Source organism: Phoca vitulina, unplaced genomic scaffold (assembly GCF_004348235.1).
Source record: "Phoca vitulina isolate PV1807 unplaced genomic scaffold, GSC_HSeal_1.0 scaffold24, whole genome shotgun sequence".
In the NCBI taxonomy this organism is placed as follows: domain Eukaryota; kingdom Metazoa; phylum Chordata; class Mammalia; order Carnivora; family Phocidae; genus Phoca; species Phoca vitulina.
Window position 1 is genome coordinate 28,571,864 of NW_022589727.1, and position 19,693 is coordinate 28,591,556.

Genomic DNA, 19,693 nt, shown 5'->3' on the forward strand with positions numbered 1-19,693 from the left:
AAGACGGGGCAACTTTAGAAATATTGGGAGGTAAGTTTTAGTGGCCATTTGGAGGCAGAAGCCCAGGGAGAAAGAGCAACATAGAAAGAATCTATTTACTGTCTTGGGCAGCTTAGTCGAGATATTACCATTCAGAAAATGTGGAATGTGGAAAGCAGAACATATGTGGAGAGTGAAGATTGGAGAGGTAGGCCTTGCATTTTTTCAGTTCGCTGTTCCTGTGAAGTTCAGTGGAAACTTCCACTGGGCAGTTGGATGTGCTGGTGCGGACTCGGAATAACACTTTCCACAGACCAAGTCATCGGCCTGTGCTGAGCTGAAGCCCTGGGTTTGGATGAGGTCACTCAGAGTCACTGTAGAGGGAGAAGGAAGTCAAGGATGAAGAGAAAACCTCGGGTAACACAGTATTTAGGGGGTGAGTTCATATCCAATATGCATCTCTTCTTGCTTTGTCCTTCATCTTATGTTTATTGTTCTACTCAGGCCCCAGGACAAACCACTGCTCTGTCCCAGCCGCACATGGTACTAATGGACCCCCATCGTTTGAGTGCTTCCTTCCCACCTGTTCTACATCCTCAATTCCTTTCTTTTTCCACCCATCATTTAATTTCTCTCCTTATTTTTCTTTCCATTTTTTTCTTCTGATGAGAGCTTTTAAGATCTACTCTCTTAGTGGGGTGCCTGGGTGGCTCAGTCAGTCAAGCATCTGCCTTCGTCTCAGATCATGATCCTGGAGTCCCAGGATCGAGTCTCATGTCAGGCTCCCTGCTCTCTGGGGACTCTGCTTCTCCCTCTCCCTCTGCCCCTCCCCACCCCGACTTGTACTCAATCTGTCTCTCTATCAAATAAGTAAATAAAATCTTTAAAAAAAAAAAAAAGATCTACTCTCTTAGCAACTTTCAAACGTGCAACCCAGTGTTGTTAACTATGGTGACCATGGTGTCCATTAGATCCCATGACCTATTAGTCATATAAATGGAAGTCTCTTCATTTTTTATTATTTTTTTCTTTTCATTTCACTTCTCTGTAACTTTCTTTTCTTTATCCTTCTTTTCTTCTTCTTTAGCTATTTATCTCTTTAGTTCTTGCCTCCTCCATGTTTCTCTTTTTTTATTTCTTCTTCTCTTACTTCTCCATCACCTCTTAGGCATTTTTCTCCTGGATGCTCTGCATTGCTCCCACCCCAGTGTTTATGCAGATAGCTTACCTTTGCTACCAGTGGTTGGTCCTGTTCTTTTTTAATATTGCTCAGTATAAATTTGAAGCAACACTAGGCCTTTCCATGCCTGCATATTCAAACTAAACATTTTTTTAAATTTTATTTTATTATGTTATGTTAATCACCATACACTATTACATCATTAGTTTTTGATGTAGTGATCCATGGTTCATTGTTTGCGTATAACACCCAGTGCTCCATTCAATATGTGCCCTCCTTAATACCCATCACCGGGCTAACCCATCCCCCCACACCCCTCCAAACTAAACATTTTGAGGAGATTTATTTTTAGTTAAGGGAATATATTGGATTTTTGTGTCATCTGGCAAACTCTCTATGAGGAATAGCCTGAGACTACTAATCCAGTTGCCCTTGTGACCTTAGCTAAATGTCATTTCATCCTCCGAGGGTCTATTTCTGCTGGATTAATTCATTATTCTACCTAGGTCTCTCAGGTAGTCACGGGGGTTATGTTATAAATTATGCATTTGAAGAGCTTGCCTCCAGTAACATATGGTCTTGATACAATATTGGACTAAATACCAATAGCTCATATCAAATTTACATGATTATTTACCAGGTACTAATCTGAAAAAGGTTGTTTTCACAGCACATACCACTTTTGTATTTGCTTTTTCTGAAATACAGAATATGCTCTCCAGAAGGTAAATTTGCCAATATGTCATGCCTATAAATACAAAACTTGTAAAATTTAGACCTGAACAGTCATGTGGTACAAACTTTCATATTCAGTAGGCATTCTTAAAAATTCTAATTATTTGGGGTTTTCTCCAAAATTTTAGTCTAAATTTTAAAAGCTGTATTCTTAAATCATTAAAGCATGATATTAATCATAAGTTGCAGGAGTATCATTGATATGTAATAAGCCACATTGTTTGGTTAGAAGAACACTGAATTGATTTTTTATTGAGGACTGCCATATAACATTACATTAGTTTCAGGCATACAACATCATGATTCAATATTTGTATATATTGTAAACTGATCACCACAATGAATTTAGTTACACCCCTCACCACCTTTTGACCCCCTGCCCCCACTTTGCTCACCTCCCACCACCCCCAGAAGAACACCGACTTTGGATTTGGAATTCCTAGACCTGTATTTTAACTACGTTTGTGATTCTGAACTTCTCTGGGCCTTAGTGTCCTCATTTGTAAGTTGAGAAAATTATACTGGATGATCTCTAAAGTCCCCCCCACTTCAAAATACCGGGTTTTCTCTATGCTGCAGCCTCTGTTGACATTGTACGTGTGCTATTCTAGAAGTACAGTGGGCAACTCATTGCTGTATTTCATTATTTGAACAAAGCCTGTAGTTCTTCCAAAGGCTGTCTTGGTTCAGTTGGCTCAAGTCTAGAGGTGTGACTCGGTGAACTGCTTATCTTTTAGCCCGGTTTCCCACTGTCAGACAGGAGGGAAAGGAGGGAGCGGGGAGGAAAATGAAAACAGGGAAGGCGGAGAGAGGGAAGGAAAGAACTGCCCCAGGTGTGGGGTTCAGTATGTCATTAGTCGTTTTACTGGTTAAAGCCTGATGCTAATCAGATTCGGGTTCCATTCCTGCATGGGCTAGTTAGCTCCCGATGCTTCTGCCCATGGCGCTCGATGTCAGCCAAGGCCACTATGTGCCATTGGTCATAAAGACAGACAGGCCCAGGAGAAAGTGTGGTGGACCATGCTCATCAGTATTTCTGGAAATACAATGGGAAGTCTGTCAGCATGCTGGGCCAGATGGGCCTGAGCTCCTAGGATTCGGGGGGGACAGCACATTTAACTGGGAGGCTTTGCCAATTATTAGCTTAGCTAAGATCATGTTGCTTTCTGAAGGACTGGCCTTCTGTAAAAAGTAGTCGCTGAAGGTAGGCCTTCAGTAGGATAGGTAAAATCTGTTCAACTCATGCTAACTCATGGAATTCATTTACATCGAGGCAATAATGACTAAAAGCAGAGACAACCATCAGTTTTATTTGGCTATAATGTTTTTTTGGTTTTTTTTTTTTTTTTTAAAGATTTATTTATTTATTTATTTATTTGACAGAGAAAGAGAACACAAGTAGGCAGAGTGGCAGGCAGAGAGAGAGGGAGAAGCAGGCTCCCCACCGAGCAGGGAGCCCGACGCGGGGCTCAATCCCAGGACCCTGGGATCATGACCTGAGCCGGAAGGCAGACGCTTAACCGACTGAGCCACCCAGGCGCCCTGGCTATAATGTTTTATAAACCTATCACAAATGAATGACTAGTTGTTAATTTATGGATGAATCTTAATCCATTTGAGCCTTGCTTGGACTAATATAATATGAAACTACCTTTTCCTTAAAAACTGTTACAAAACCTTTACATTTATTTTTATTTTATCTGATAAGGAAAGCTACTTCTTATTGTTTTCTCTTTCCCCAAAATATGTGTTCTTTTGAGGGTGCAGTGTTTTGATGCAGCAAATGTTAAGAAAGGCTATAAGATGGATATGAAATTAAAGTTTCATGGAGTCATATGACAATATACAGTTGACTCTTGAACAACGTGGGGGTGAGGGGCACTGACCCCCCCGTCATGCAAACATCCAAGTATAAGGGCTCTTCCAAAACTCAACTGCCGATAGCCTACTGACAGTTGATAACATAGTCAATTAACATATTTTCTATGTTGTATGTTTTATATACTATATTCTTACAATAAAGTAAGCTAGAGAAAAGAATGTTACTAAGAAAATCATAATACATTTACACTACTCTACTGTATTGAAAAAAAAAAGTGTATAAGTGGACCCACACAATTCAAACCTGTGCTGTTCAAGGGTCAATTGTATTCTCAAAGTTAATATATAATAAATTGAGCAGGAGATACTTAGTATTTATAATTTTTCATCCATGTATAATTAAATATATTCGTGAAAATGAAAATACCTGTATTTTCAACATTTTTCATAGGGAATAATTTATCTCAATAACGTGTTTGACAGAATTTAGCATACAAGCACCATCAATTTTACCCTGATTAATTATATTTACTATTGTTTCTAAAATTGTTATAGATCTTTTAGAAATTTGAGGACATTTGTATTAATTACAATAATCCTGTTTCAGCTATTGTGGAAAATAGAAATTAGAGAAGTTGTAGCTATATGAAAATAATTAAAGAGATATGCATTCTTGGTCAAAATAGCAAATGTTAGCTATTCAACTACATGAACACCTGTTATAGGTAAATGTGACTATTTTAATCCTGAAGCACTGTACCTCTACCTCCTTTCCAGAACATATTTTAACAGGTGTACATTTTGCAAATGCAGCACATGTCATTAAATATTTAGAACCTATTCTATTATATTTATTTTTTCTTTTTTTTATTACTATGTTATGTTAATCACCATACATTACATCATTAGTTTTTGATGTAGTGATCCATGATTCATTATTTGCATATAGCACCCAGTGCTCCATGCAAAACGTGCCCTCTTTAATACCCATCACCAGGCTAACCCATCTCCCCACCCCCCTCCCCTCTAGAACCCTCAGTTTGTTTTTCAGAGTCCATAGTCTCTCATGGTTCATCTCCCCCTCCGATTTCCCCCCCTTCATTCTTCCCCTCCTGCTATCTTCTTTTTTTTTTTTTTTTTTTAAACATATAATGTATTATTTGTTTCAGGGGTACAGATCTGTGATTCAGCAGTCTTACACAATTCACAACACTCACCATAGCACATACCCTCCCCAATGTCTATCACGCAGCCACCCCATCCCTCCCACCCCCCCACCACTCCAGCAGCCCTCAGTTTGTTTCCTGAGATTAAGAATTCCTCATATCAATGAGGTCATATGATACATGTCTTTCTCTGATTGACTTATTTCGCTCAGCATAACACCCTCCAGTTCCATCCACATCGTTGCAAATGGCAAGATCTCATTCCTTTTGATGGCTGCATAATATTCCATTGTATATATATACCACTTCTTCTTTATCCATTCATCTCTCGTTGGACATCTTGGCTCTTTCCACAGTTTGGCTATTGTGGACGTTGCTGCTATAAACATCGGGGTGCACGTACCCTTTCGGATCCCTACATTTGTATCTTTGGGGTAAATACTCAGTAGTGCAATTGCTGGATCGTATGGTAGCTCTATTTTCAACTTTTTGAGGAACCTCCATACTGTTTTCCAGAGTGGCTGCACCAGCTTGCATTCCCACCAACAGTGTAGGAGGGTTCCCCTTTCTCCGCATCACAGGTAGCAACCTCTTCGACCTCAGCTGCAGCAACTTCTTCCTAGAAACATCGCCAAAGGCAAGGGAAGCAAGGGCAAAAATGAACTATTGGGACTTCATCAAGATAAAAAGCTTTTGCACAGCAAAAGAAACAGTCAATAGAACCTATTCTATTATATTTAAACAATACTGATACCGAGAGAAAAATCTCAATAAAAATAGGAAGTATTTCTGAAGACATCACGAAACAAAAAAGATAAGAGAGAAAATTTGATAAAAGCCCAATTTTCAAAGAGATGCCTGCAACATGTGGCTGGAGGCAAGTTGGCATTCTCTATAGTTCTTCTGCTATACTTGTTTACATATGTGATAAGAATTTTTTTCCACTATAGCTCCATGTGAGCTGTATGTGGAAAATGTCTTAAGTCTGGATGCTCTATTCAGTCTTGTTTCAAAATCACATTTTCTGAAACCACGTTGAGAGAGTCATATGTAGATATTTCTTTGTGATTATTGTTTAGAATATGTGTACTTGATAGGCAGCCATATAAATATGCAGATGCTGAGATTTTTCTGCTCTAGCACACGCTTTGGCATGCATGAAACCGGAGAGCTGGGTACGCAAATAAGTATGGATATGTCATCCTAATCTGTCAATCAGCTAATGTCCTTCAGTTTTCTAGATGGTAACTGGGTGGTTTGTGGTACAGAGAGAAGTTAAACAAACTGAGGCCTCCTCTAACCCAGACTTTATGTGATTATCCTAATAGCTCCTATATTAGCCGCTATTTCTGGACTCAACCTAATGGTTTGACTATGGTCTCTTATGTTCTATTAAGGGTTCTTTGGGAGCTATTTATACAGAAGATTTTATTTTAAACAGGAAGATGGGAAACACAGGCACCAAGTTTTTATTTTGTTTTTATTTTATAGGAAGAAAATGTCAGAGAATGGTAAGGGGCAGCCACTTGAGATTTAGAATCTTACAGACCTGGTTTGAATCCCAGCTCCTAGTTGGTAGCAGAGTAAATGTGGATGACTTACTTACCCTCTCTGAACTCAGTTTGCAGTGGGAAATGTGGTGATGAGGCTACTGTGTACTTCATAGGGGGCCACGAAGATTAAGTAAGATAACTTGTACACGCAGCTGGTGCTTGATAAATAATAGCATAGGGGCCCAGAAGTTTGGAAAGTTGTTCAAGGTAACATAGGTAGTACAGGGCAGAACCTAGCATAAGTCAGGTGTGTCTGATTGTTAACCACTCTGCTCCACCACTTACGGCCACAGCACTAAACTCAGAGATGCCTCTTGCTCTGTTAAAACTCACGTGCTGCCTGGATCCATTAGCTGGAAATGGCATAGTCATCAGCTTGCGGCAGTTTACCATTGCTGTAAGTCTGCAAATACTTGAAACTCTGCCATCGTGTTTTAGTCTTCTTTTTGAGCCATCACAGGAAGATAGCTAAATAAAAGCTTTTTCCACTTCCGCCTTTACAGAAGTGTTTCGTAAATCCTTTCAAGGATGTGTATTTCATGTCATTTTTTCAGCCGTTACGTTTACTTTGGATAACTCACAAAGTGAGGGTGTTGTATCCTTGTCTGGTGTAGTGACTGAGAGAACTTTGTTACGTTTGACAGTGAGCCATGAAGCAAGGGAGTGTTTTACCCCAGCCTTTCCTCCTCAGAGACAAACTAGAGTCTGGGAATGGCGTGCAGGTACCAGCAGTCCCTAAAGACAATTGCCTGGGTGCACTCCTTGGTTCTGTGGCTTACAAGCTGTGTGACCATGGGCGAGATGCTTGGCTTTGTGTCCCTCGGTCTCCGCGGGTATATATACCAAGGGCATAATACTAGTACTTACCTCGTAAGAATGTTAGAAGAAGAAAACGAGTTCTTACCATCAAAGTGCTAGCCCCAATAAATATTAACTATATTAATAATATACATAATCTGCTACTTCAGATTATGAGCTGTAGCTGACTGTAGGTTCAATGCCCATGCATGCATGCTTCAGAGTTCTTGTTTTCATACTCAAGACACAAGCAAAGACAAGGGCTTGTTTCTCCTTTAAAGGGAGTCCGCCTCTCCTTTGCCCCTGGAGAACATGGGTCTTTAATCATCAAGGTAGCAAGGAACACAGCTCGCGGGAGTAAGATAGCTCACTGTCCCTGTAGCCGGAAGCCAGGCGTTGGTGCAGGTGCTACAGCTGACGGCACAAGGGAAGACCACTCTTGGGCCAGACACCCAGCAGTGAGTTTTCTGCTCAGGCCCCTGCTCAGTCAAGAGGGCTGGAATATGGCTTACAGAGAACTAAGCCAAAGTCTTGGGGCATCAATACTACCACTCTCGGGGATTTCTCTCTAAGCCCCCAATTCTTCTGAGTGGTCATGGTCTTGGCATTCAACACAAATACCTTGTATATCCAAACCTGTGAGACCCAGACCCAGTAAGGGGCCGCGTGGTCTGCCTCTGGGGTCAGACCCAAAGGCCAGCATCACTCTCCTCGGTGTGCTGAATAGTGTCGTGCATGTGTTTGGACTCCTTGCACCTGCCCTAGATCCTGCTCAGCCAACTGTCTCAATTCCCAGAGGTCAGGGTCAACCTCCAGAGCCATTCTTGTCTTGGGCACTGCGCACGAGCCCCGAACCTGCACACATTGAGCAGGGTGCCTGCCAGCCATCTCAGGGGACAGTTGTTCTGCTGGTTGGTAATTTTGATGGCTGTAACTTTCCCACACAGCCCATTTTTATCCTATATCTGGTCTCTCTTACCTCTGAAGCTCAAGTCTGATGGTACCTAGAAGGGGGTTAAGAAGGGGTTGCACATTTACCACTGAAACTGACCATTCTCCACAGGTGATGTCCCCGGATGGTGTGCTTGGATGCTCCCCGTTCAGTCCCGTCCAGGCTGTCTGTGTTCTGTAGGGGACGTATGTCACCATTCATGTTGACATGACTTTGCTTTCTGGTTTGTAGAGTGGGAAGTTCCCAGGACTTGAAAACTGAGGATGACTTTAAACCTGTCATCTTGGTTAGGAATTCAAACTTAATAGGATCACTCCTTCAATTCTTTCTGGTTTTGTTTTGTATTGATGAGTGAGACAATAATGAAAAATCCGTAGAGTATAGGAGAAATATACATATATATTCTTTGGTCAAGATTCCTGATCCCTGTTCTCTAACATAAATCTAAATTTCTTTTTAACAAGGAAAGGAGTTCTATCTGGAATCTTTGACTTAGGTTCATTTGTAGAAAATTACATAAAGTTTAATTTTAAAGAGAATAGAGAGGGACTACTGAGTTAATGAGGAGAGGAATACTTTTCTCTCTCTCTCTCTCTCTCTCTCTCTCTCTCTCTCTTTGGCAGACCTCACATTACAGATGCAAACAGTGTATGGAGGTATTCAATAGGAAAAAGCGTGGTTTTGCCCAGTGCCCTCACAATATGTCTTTTAAGGCGCCCAGGGCTTCCCCAGACCCATTGGAGGCAGTTTTTGTTGCTGTTATTCTCATATATGCTGTTTCCCCATCAGCACTGCTGTGGGAGAAATAAAAGTGAAGCTATTTTTATGGGTTGTAGTGCAACAAGCAAAACGTGACTTGCTTATTAAATTCAACATATTTCTATTTGTTTGTGAACACAACACAAAGCAGAAAATTGACAAAAAATGCAGCCCTGGTTGTATCTAAGAATGGCCCGTTTGCTCGCACAGGCACATGCGCAGGCGTGAACTCGACTTCTGAAAGTTTACTCTGGTCCCCAGGCGGCTTGAAGCAGCACCTGCCCGAATGCCAGAATTCCATCCAATTTGGATGCTGGGATTTGGTGCTTTCCTTACTCACCCCCTCATTACAGAGCTCACGTACACTCTCCTTGCATGCAGGCTCTTGAGTTACCTGGGTCCCATTTGTCTTTTCTATTAGATTATAATATATTAAGGGCTGTGGTGTGTTTTTTTCCTAACCGTCTCTGACACTCTGCTCTCATGCCCTGCAAGGTGCTTTGTGGTTGTAGGTATGAAGTGTATTTCACAATTATAGACAAAAACTCTTATTTAATGCAAGCCCTTCAGTGCGACACTGGACTTTGAATTGCTTTGGCTTCTTATTAATTTGGGAGACGTAAATTTTGTAACAGCATAAGATACTTTTTAAGTTTTCTGTAGTGTAGGCATTCTGGTGGACAGGGTCCCTATTTTGAATAGTTTGAATAACAATTATTTACACTGTCAGTTTGATATATTGAAATAGTTTAAGTGAGTAGGGATATATTTAAATTCAGATACAGCTTAATTAAAAGAAAATGAGTTCCTAAACTATCATTTACTTAAAGTATTATTTATTTTTAAACCACCTCTGAAATGTTTTTTTATAAAGCGAGTACTCCTTTAGATAGTTTTCACAACCAACATCAATTTAGAAAAAATTTATCATATTCAAAAATGAATAAACAGCTACAGGATGAATTTCTTTGATACTATGAGCATGGGTCCTAAATAAATTAAAATACCCAGTTTGTTAGGTCTTCCTTTCAGTGAGTTTACAATGGAAATGTTCAGACTTCTGTCTTCGGTAGTTCTGCTAGTGCTCTTTGAAATTCATTCGCGTTTTCTCTTTTCCAGCCCTTTGGCTGCTAATAGCTCTCCCACTGCATCCTTGTATGGAATAGTGCCTTTGAGTGTGTGTTTGATAGGAGCGTATGATAAACATTGGTTCCCTGTCCTTATGTCAGAAAGAAAACATTAACAGAAACAAAATCAGGAAAAAGCCATTTACTGAACAGCTTAGTGTAAGTATATAGTTACTGGGAACTATCAAAATGGCCTTTATTTTTTTCCTGGCTTGCCTAAGAGCCTGGGTGGTAGGTTTGGAGTCAGCACTCAGTCACTGAAGAAACTGGCCACTCCTCAAAGAGAATACGTCAGTTATCAGTGCCTAATTCGTAGGTATGGCCTTAACCTTTACTAAAAGGGAAGCGAGGGAAATCTCAAGAAATATATTAAGATTTTAAAAATGAAGTGCTGACATAGCATTCACTGAAGTTCTTAACTCAGTGGCTGTCGTCTGAGAGTAGTCTTGCGCCCTGAGGGGACACTTGGAAATTCACGAGGGTGTCTTTGCTGAGAATTGCTTCATTGAAATTGCATCTCTTGGTTTGTATAGTTTTGTAGATACAGCACTTAAGATGTTTCTTTTATAATTTGTCAAGCTAGGGTTGACTCAGAGTTCTGGTCCTAAAGGTCACAGTAGGTACAGTTTAAAGGTCAATTCACCGTTGCCTGTGGGACCTGTAAAGATGACCCAGGTGAGTAAAGGGGAGGCCCTTTGTGAAGAGTGTGTCTCGAGAAGGCACCTGCTGTTCAGCTTTGCCCAGGTATACTACAGTGACACAGATCTTTCTGCCCTTTCCACCCCCCAGGGAAGCAAGAAATCTTAATTTCTTTCATTAAATCTTCTCATTTTTTTATTATTGGCAACTGATCAATTTTTAAATTTAAATTTTGGCTAAATAAAATGGGTATCTAGTCACCAATTTGTGATTCCTAATTCTGTTTTAAGATAAACCAAACAAAAGACATTTAAAGGACCACATTTTAAAATTCTTTATCACCTGTTTCTGGCTACAGGTATTGTCTTATCCCAGAAAAGGACAATAGACTCCTTGCCCATGCTTCCTCTCTGCCCACATTCTCATTAGTACCCATGACGCCCTCAAATAGTGAAACTGGCCCACAAAATATTTTGTGAGTAGGTGGTCCCTATTTGGAAACACACAATAACTTAAGCTTCACTGAGCTTGTTAGTGATGTTGCCAGGTGGTGTGGATTAAGTGTGCCTCCAGTTTATAACTAGAGCCTGTCCCTGCTTTCTGCACTTAGAAATACTGTTGACTCCTGTCTCTCTAATCCAGGTTTGAGATCTCTGGACTCTAGATGAGCCTCAGGTAGTAACATCTTTTAGAGTGTTTTCACTGGTAAGATTTCACATAAATCATATTTCTGCTCTTTGAAAACAATTCCCCCAGTGTAAGAGAGAGTACGAGGCTGCTCCCAACAATGCTCATCTTTGTGTATGGGTTCTTGGGAAGGAAGCCGGCCCACACCAGCAAGGCCTTCCTTCCTAAAGTAACTTCCTGATGGAATGTGCCTTGAGTGCTTGGGTTCTCTGGCTGCTTAGTCCAGCTCAGGTAACAAAGCCAGGACACCTGGAGATCATGTGAAAACAGACTCTTTGGCTCTGTAATACCATATGGCTATTGATTTCCTTATGCTGAGTTTGAGAGGGTGTAATGCTTATCAGTCTGCTGTAATCAGAGAAGAAGAAGATAGTCTATCTCCCCTATATATCCTTTCCCCTTGCCCCAACACACACACACACACACACACACACCTTTATAACCTGTGTTTAAGAAAGAGAATCCAGAACCATGAGAGACTATGGACTCCGAGAAACAAACTGAGGGTTCTAGAGGGGAGGGGGTGGGGGGATTGGTTAGCCTGGTGATGGGTATTAAGGAGGGCATGTATTGCATGGAGCACTGGGTGTTATATGCAAACAATGAATCATGGAACACTACATCAAAAACTAATGATGTAATGTATGGTGATTAGCATAACATAATAAAAGAAAAGAAAAAGAAAAAAAAAGAAAGAGAATCCAAATTTAAACAATTTCCAATGCCCTGTAGCTTTTGAGCTGCCCCCATGTCCAATCCACAGCATGGTGACCCCACTTGGTCTTGACGTCAGGCTACAGTTATGAAAATGTTCTGCTGCTTTTGTCTGCAGTGGATACCAGAGCCCTTGTGGCGCATCTAACAGACCTGCCCCACAGCCCTGCCACCCCCTCCCCAGCCAGCATCTAGCACCTTCGGGGGAGCCGACATGACAGCCATGCCACAGCTCGCTCCCCAGGGCCGGGCCAACCCACTTTCACGGCTCGGCAGGAAATTGCTCAGGTGAGCTCCACTGGCTTCACTTCAAGAACAATTTAATTTTCTATGTCCTAATTGCTGTGCTGGTGCCTGGACTTAAATGACCCATCCGTTTGGATCTCCAGACAGCTTCTAACTCTTGTCCCCAAACTTCTCCCTAAATTCTAACACTGATTTTTCCTAAACCTGGACGTTCAGCAAATCTAGCTTATTGAGTGTCTCCTCAAGTAGGGACATACTTGTCAGTATCGCAATGATGAGGTCCAGGCTCTGTCACTCCACAGTCAGCCTGAAGTGTCCCTCTGCTGCCCACAGCTGATACTGTAACAACCCACAGGTTGTTAGTGATTACTCCCAAGGGAAGCCTGCCAACCACAGAGGCCCTGACAGTGTTTTAACAAAGGAATACAACATAAATAAATGGTTCCTATTCTATGTGCCTTTTTATTTTTTTTGATCGACACTGATACAAAGAACAACAGGGACAACAAAATTTAGCTGAAGTTATAAGTTGCTAACTGAAATGATAAATCATTATGTGAAGGGAGAAACCAACTATAGGAAGAATGTGGTTGATTAATGAACATCATTAACAAGTTCAGTTTCAAAGGTCAAAATTATAGATCTGATTATGTGCAGTGTGACACTCTTTATTGATGTTCAGGTCCTTTTGCTAACACAGCTAAAGGACGTTGCCAACAATTATTTTAATACCATGTGTTCTATGACATACAATTTTGAATTCTCAAAATATCTTTTAATTACTATCCTGACCAAAGCATTAGCTTTAGCATTTTTAGTTTAAATTGAGGGCACTCCGCAATCATTTCTCTTTCAGAAGTTACACTGCTGATTTTAGTGATACTATGTGAAGAACTACAATTAAACTGGAATTCTGAGCAAGTAACAGATCAAGTTAAGCTAAGGTAAATGAAATAGCCATAATGAAGATCCACAAATTAAGAGAGAAACTAAGTAGAAAATAGAAAAACAAGCTAGATTTTTGAATTCTAAAATGTTGTTTATTATGATGACCTGATCCCACCGGGAAGGAAGTCTCTTCCTGAGTTAATTTTGTGATTTGGCACACACAACCTAAACTTATTTCTCTAGCATCATGCAGTCCCTTTTTGAGGTGTGCATGAAATGGAAAATGTACTAAACTGGGACCAAGAAATGCAGCCCTACTGTTTTCATTTATAAAAACATCTTTCTAGGTCTATACCCAGAAGCATTGAAAGCAGACTCAAATAGATATTTGTACACCTGTATTCATAGTAGCATTATTCACAATAACCAAATAGGTGGAAACAACCAAATGTCTACCAATGGATAAATGGATAAACAAAATGTATATATGTATGTGTGTGTGTGTGTGTGTGTGTGTGTGTGTGTGTGTATACAGTAGAATATCATTCAGCCTTAAAAAGTAAAGAGATTCTGACACAGGCTACAACATAGATGACCCTTGAGGGCATTTTGCTAAGTGAAATAAGCCAGTCACAGAAGGACAAATACTGTATGATTCCACTTCTGTGAGGTATCTAGAGTGGTCAGATGCATAGAGACAAAGTATAGGTGGTTGCCAGGAGCTGAGGGGAGGAAGAATGAGGAGTCATTGTTTCATGGGTGCAGAGTTTCAGTTTGGGAAGATGAAAAAGTTCTGGAGATGGATGGGCTGATGGTTCCCCAATGATATGAGTGCACATAATGCCTCTGAACAGTACACTTTAAAATAGTTAAGTTAGAAAATGTTGTGTTATATCGGTTCTCCCACAGTAAACAGTATTTTACTATTGGTGGACAGAATGATGTTGAGGCAGCTCTTGAACTCAGCACTTCCCTCTCTATTCTAATCAATGCTCAGCCTCAGAGCACCAGCCCAACCAACATTATTGCAGACGGGGCTTGTAATGGAATGTCAGCCTTGTGGGCTGCAGGCCTGGGCTGTCCAGGATGGATTCTTTGCACAGCTCACAGCAAGAGAACACAGATGCTGTTGATGCATGTTTCCCTGACAGCAGGAAGGCCACAGAAATACATTAGGCCACATTCAAAGCATGCAGCCAGAGGTATCCCGGCATTTTTACTAACAGTGGTGGCAGTGAGAAAACCACACTGTGCCTCTGAGAAGCAGTTCCTGAATTGTTCCCAGAATACCCCTGTAGCAAGGCGGGATGACCATCAACCTGGAACCAGCCGGGACACATGGGTCCCGATCACTGGTGACGCACTGAGTATTTCTGTCATAAGGGAAGAAAACAATACGTGCCCTTGCACTGTCTTTAGACACGACAGAATGAAATACAGGTGGTGCCAGGCCAGTGGCTTACACGACTGTCAGTTGTTTTATTTTCTTTACTAGTAATGGTGGCTGTGGCAGAGAGCATCTACAAACAATGTGAATGTGCCCAGCATTCTAGAAGCTAACAGTGCTTCAAATCAGATCCACATTGCTCCCCACATGCAGGCCTCAGAATTTGTTTAATTTCAGTCTTTATGGGTCTTATTTAAAAAAATATAATAAATAAAATAAATTCAGTATATGCAGCCTAAAACTTATGGCTAGGGTTCCTCTTGGTTGAATGAAGCTTCCATTAGTGGATCCTGAATTACTGTCCGGTTTGACTATTTCTAAGCAGCCTTTCTAAATGGCTCTGAGTTGACTGGAGATTCTCTGAGGGCAGGAACTATGGTTTAATTATCTGCCATTTCTAACCCAGACTATGTAACTCTTTGCAGATCATTGAGTAAATGAGCAAACAGCAGGTCCTGCCATATGTGAGCCCCCTAGTGCTCTTCCTACCAAATGGCCAGTCCCCCCAGCTTTTAAAAGGGGCTTGGCTGACTCCACACTTTTGCTTCCTATCCTTACTGAAGGAAGGGGCAAGGCCTATTCTTGCTTCCCACTCGCTTCTTCTGGCAAAACTCCTTTCCCTGAATTCCTTTTAGTAACTGGAGTCACCATGAAGAAGACAGAGCCCTATTCATGGGATTTTGCTCAACTATCTTATTTGAGGCACTGTATGTTTGTGTATATGATGTGTGGCATCTGGAAGAAACTTCGTACAGAGTCCATCTTCTGTGGAAACAAGTTTATTAGCCAAAAGAGATGATAGTGACCCCAAAAAGGATAAAAACAATTTACTTTCAAATATGTAAATTGCTATGAACACATCCATGAGTGAACATGAGTTGACTCCTCTAAATAATCATTCCGTTTGTATTACTTGTTACTTATGTAATAATAATGATAACAGCGATGATAACAATGACTATTAACCAACAAATGTTAAACATTTGCCGCATACTGGGCACCACTCTGAGTTATTTATGAGCATTAGCACAGTTAGGCCTGTAACGGCTCTGTGACATACAGACTGCAACCCTATTTTTACAGTCCAGGAAGCTGACACAGAGAAAAGCAAGCTGTTTAAGGTAGCAGGGTCAGGCAGCAGCAGTACCCAGAGGGAAACCAGGCCACCTGTCTCCAGAGCTGCCGCTCTGAACCGTTATGGCTCTTTAGTCGAGATGCAGTAGAAATAGAAAAAGATGGACCCAGTACTTACCCACTGAGCTAGAAAGAAGCCGCAAGAAAATCTCGCGACCTCTCTTGCACCAGTATTTCTCACCCTCACACATTTTGCAAAAGAAGAAAATCATACCCCATGTAGAAGAGGAGGCCTGCAGAGCCAGGCGGGCAGCCTCAAAGCTGCTCCCTGACATCGGCTCTGCTCAGGGAAGGTTGGGAAGCAGAGAGGGGACTCCCACACCTCGGGCTCCTTTAGAAACCTTTGATGCAGCAAGCATCTCGGCAGGCCTGAAATACACAGCAAATGAGGGGCCATCTTCATGTGTAACTGATTTCCAAAACCCCGTGGTACACACATCGTGAAAATCCAAGGTGATTTATTTGGGCAGTCTCTCACTCAAATGCAGTGACTGGTTGGTATGGAAGTCCTGATGGCTCCCCCCATTTCTAGCCCTTATGTCATGAAGCCTGTGACTCCAACAAACAAGGCCTGTTTTGGGTGTGTGTACACTGTATTATCCAGGAGAGCCAGGCTCGCCACTTCTCAGCATGACCCTGATCAGCGGGGCTCACCTTTAGGACTCAGAGGTCCACAGTTAATGCCCTGTTTCCAACCCAACTGTGTCCTCGTCGCTTCTTACATGCTGACTTGTTAGATTCTGAGAGAAGAAGGGAAGGCTGCCAGGCTGTGGACAGAACATACTCCAGCTCTGTGTTTTATGAGGAGGAGGACTCCCTTGCTTGAGTTGCTAGGGGCACCTGTGGCAAGAAGTTTAGTGTCCTGGCCAAAAAGATGGCAGGCGGTCTGAGGTTTGAACTGTAGCAAGCCAGATAGAGGCGCTCAGCACGGGTTTGCGGACACTTCCTTCGCAAACAGGCGAGGCTGCGTGTGTGTGGTTCTCCTGTGTGGGAAGTTGCATAAGATGAATGTGATACTGTTGGTGGGAATGCAAGCTGGTGCAGCCACTCTGGAAAACAGTATGGAGGTTCCTCAAAAAGTTGAAAATAGAGCTACCATATGATCCAGCAATTGCACTACTGGGTATTTACCCCAAAGATAAAAAGTAGGGATCCGAAAGAATACGTGCACCCTGATGTTTATAGCAGCAATGTCCACAACAGCCAAACTGTGGAAAGAGCCAAGATGTCCATCGATAGATGAATGGATAAAGAAGATGTGGTATATGGGACGCCTGGGTGGCTCAGTTGGTTAAGCAACTGCCTTCGGCTCAGGTCATGATACTGGAGTCCTGGGATCGAGTCCCACATCGGGCTCCCTGCTCGGCAGGAAGTCTGCTTCTCCCTCTGACCCTCCCCCCTCTCATGCTCTCTCTCTCTCATTCTCTCTCTCAAATAAATAAATAAAAATATTTAAAAAAAAAAAAAAAAAAAAAAAAGAAGATGTGGTATGTATATACAATGGAATATTATGCAGCCATCAAAAGGAATGAGATCTTGCCATTTGCAACGACGTGGATGGAACTGGAGGGTATTATGCTGAGCGAAATAAGTCAAACAGAGAAAGACATGTATCATATGACCTCATTGATATGAGGAATTCTTAATCTCAGGAAACAAACTGAGGGTTGCTGGAGTGGGGGGTGGGGTGGGAGGGATGGGGTGACTGGGTGATAGACACTGGGGAGGGTATATGCTCTGGTAAGCGCTGTGAATTGTGCAAGACTGTTGAATCTCAGATCTGTACCTCTGAAACAAATAATGTAATATATGTTAAGAAAAAAAAAAAAAAAGGTAGCAGGAGGGGAAGAATGAAGGGGGGGAAATCGGAGGGGTAGACGAACCATGAGAGATGATGGACTCTGAAAAACAAACTGAGGGTTCTAGAGGGGAGGGGGGTGGGAGGATGGGTTAGCCTGGTGATGGGTATTGAGGAGGGCACGTTCTGCATGGAGCACTGGGTGTTATGCACAAACAATGAATCATGGAACACTACATCTAAAACTAATGATGTAATGTATGGGGATTAACATAACAATAAAAACATTTAAAAAAATTAAAAAAAAAAGATGAATGTGGTATAGCAGCTCTTCTTTTTTTCTTTTTGTCTTTGCGGACATAGTGTGGCATCTGATTCTGAGATAAATATACCTTCCAGTGATGTAGGGAAATGGGATGTTAAGTCTTGGAAGTGATTTGTGCCTTGCCATTTTGGCTGGCATTGGGGCTCTAAACTGATTTTCTTTCCGGCTCTGTGCCCTTCCTTGCTTATTCCCAGTTGTAAGTACTCCCATCCATATTCTCTTCTGCTGGGCAGGAAACTATCTCAGGATCCCAACTCTGGACAGCACTGGGTATGTTTCTAGCACTCAGTTAAAAATATTTACTGGCATCTGTATGCCTTTTTTTTCATCTGTTTCAATATTATATTATAGTATTTATCGTAGTCTGAAAGGTATTTCCTGAGAGCTATTAAGTATTTTTAAATGAATTTGATGAGGACATATTTTCATCTTTGATCACATCTAAATCTCAACTTTATGCCAAACTGTTTGGTTTTCACATTAAACCTGGCAGCCCTGGACTGCTTTATGGCCAAGACTAAGTAATAGCAAACTATGGTAAGGTCTTTATGACATCTTTTGTACTTCTTACGAAATGTACTTTGAAGTGTCATCATAACTATTTTAAATTAAACTTAGCAAAAATAAACGTGTCGACTACATTTAGTGTATGCGGTACTCTTAGTTTTAATTATTTTTCCCCTCTCTCTCTCTCTCTTGCAAATTTGCTAAATTTGGTAATTTGCAGACTGTTTCTTCTTCATTAGGGAGAAAAATAAGTTAGCTCCATATTCATTTTTCTTAAAATAACTATTTTCTAAAGTTCCTTTTATAAGTAGAATCAGCACTCAATTATTTGTGTTAATGGAGGAGGGAAAAGATCCAGATAAAACAATGAATAATCACAAATTGTTTATATAAGGGGAAAGTGCTGAATTTCATAGAACAAAGCTGATTTATGGATCACTTACCCCTCTCTCAGTAACACAAATCTACATAATGACAAATACCGTTGCGTTGGAATTCCCCGCAGTAGGGCCTTCTGGGGGGGCATCCAACATCACCATAGTACGGATCCCCTGTCACCACAGGTAACTTACACACAGGGACATTTGCTTACCCTTAATCCAGATTCGCTGCAATATCACACATGTAAGCTCTGCCTAGACTCCAGGGAAGAAGTTAAATAAAATACATTGCATTCCTGTTTGACTTTGGAATTAAATTTCTCTATGAATATTGTATCACCCCCCCTAGAGATAGTTTCCTTTAAGAAATATTCTAAGTCTATGGAAGGAAAGTGAAGACTAAAAAGGATAAATGTCATTGACATATCACAGTGAGAAACACAAGAGACAAGAGTCCCATTTTCCCCTACCATTTTATGTTCATTATTTTCTCTTCCTTTCCCAGAAAAATTAATTTAGAAAGTCCTATTGCAGTCTGTGACAGACACATGTTAGCAGTGGCTGCCCCAAAAGTCACATCTGCAAAAATACTATGGCAAAGAAGGCAATTATCGCTTATCAAATTAATAGGACCAAAACTTTTTGTTTGTTCAGGGAGTGAGGGAAGGGTAAAAGGTAGTGGATTTATTTGAAACTACTTCCCTCGCTGCTGAGTGTATTTGTATTCTCTGAACACTTCATAAAGTGTATCTCCATGCAACTTTCCCGAAGAGCAGAAATTTAGACACAGAAACAACATTAGCAGCAACAGAGAAAAAAATCTTAACTGTGTCATCTATAGCTATCATGAGGTTCCAT

General features: G+C 41.2%; 1 protein-coding gene across 10 annotated transcripts in view; it reads left to right on the forward strand.

The window, feature by feature from the left end:
* Positions 1–19,693, forward strand: part of PTPRM (protein tyrosine phosphatase receptor type M) — a 799,041-nt gene that overhangs the window by 562,796 nt on the left and 216,552 nt on the right. The gene's annotated exons all lie outside the window — the stretch shown is intronic.